At 45.6% G+C, this 1,310-nt stretch overlaps 1 non-coding gene across 1 annotated transcript; it reads left to right on the forward strand.

Moving 5' to 3' along the window:
- The first annotated feature begins 450 nt into the window (after positions 1-450).
- Positions 451-573, forward strand: LOC135914415 (U6atac minor spliceosomal RNA). Its single transcript, XR_010568304.1, has one exon. It is a non-coding gene; the product is annotated as a U6atac minor spliceosomal RNA (small nuclear RNA).
- Positions 574-1,310: the final 737 nt, after the last annotated feature.

The raw sequence follows: 1,310 nt of genomic DNA on the forward strand, positions 1-1,310 counted from the left end.
TCTGAGAATGAGAAGCTTATCGCCAATTCAATGCGCAGAGATTTATTTATTTATTTATTTATTTATTTATTTATTTATTTATTTATTTATTTATTATTTATTGCGCGAAACAAAAAAAGCTGTAACAAGCTACCTTGGCCGAGGCCATAAAGAAAATAATTTAAGCGTACTTGAAATGCTATAACAATACACGCAGAGTCAAGCGTTGTTAGTTCACGCGCACGGGCCTCTCTCTTGCACACGTTTATTTGTATCCTGGAATTAAACTTCCAGGAAATAGAAATTTCAATAAACAGATCGATGCAAATAACCTACGGTAATCGGATCATTATCACAAACACTGCGTAGTTTATGTACCTTATCCTCAATTTCGCCACCACGAACAGGCAGTCGAATTTGTGGCGGTCGCAATACGGGGGTATATATAGCCGCGCGCGACGCTTCCACAGCGTGTTGTATAAAAGGAGAGACGGTTAGCACTCCCCTTGATAAGGACGGAATGGCCTCTGGGCCTCAACACACATACGGTTAAGGCACAGCCGCCTACTTCGCGGCACTTAACCACATTTTTTTTTTTTGGGGGGGGGGGGGGGGCAGCTACTATTTCCGCCGAAATGTGTACGCGCTTTGGCCAACGGCCCTGCACGATATGCCCGCTCCCACAAAGGAAGGAAGAAGACAAGAATAGGGCGTGACGTCAGACACCTATAGCCTCGACAAGGCAACTTAGTCTGAGGTCTTTCTTTGGAGGCCCTTGAGCGCATTCACTCTTGGGAAATGGGCTCTGAATGGTTTCTGGATATTCCAAGGCATTGTGCTGCTCGCGGTAGCACTTAATGACGCCGCCATCTCCGCGCGCTCCCTGAATAGAAATTACCGCTATACCTGTCACGTAGTGAGGGCTTATTTTCCACGAGCCTTTCGTTCACGTTTTGTACGTTTAGGCTTCAAAATTGTACTGGACGCTTCCCCTAAGCCTTTTTTTTTCTTTCTTCTAACACTCTCTACTCTTCAGTTAGCGTGGCTGTGTTGCCACTAATTATGAACGAACGGAGAATTACGAGCCAGAAGGGCAGCGAATTTTGGCAATGGTAATATCGCAAACATGGCTATGGCAGCCATGTTTTGATGGCGCCCAAACATGGACTTAGACTTGCTCCCTTCAAAACAGAAAAAAAGAAGACCTACGGCATGCGCTGAAAGCGTACACGGTTTGATGACACAATGTGCGCGGCGGGCATGTCATCGGTGATAATTCAAAGCTGGCGAAATCGTCCGGCAGGAACCGAAAACTTCTCAAGGAAACAGGA

The sequence above is a fragment of the Dermacentor albipictus genome, chromosome 7 (assembly GCF_038994185.2).
Source record: "Dermacentor albipictus isolate Rhodes 1998 colony chromosome 7, USDA_Dalb.pri_finalv2, whole genome shotgun sequence".
In the NCBI taxonomy this organism is placed as follows: Eukaryota; Metazoa; Arthropoda; class Arachnida; order Ixodida; family Ixodidae; genus Dermacentor; species Dermacentor albipictus.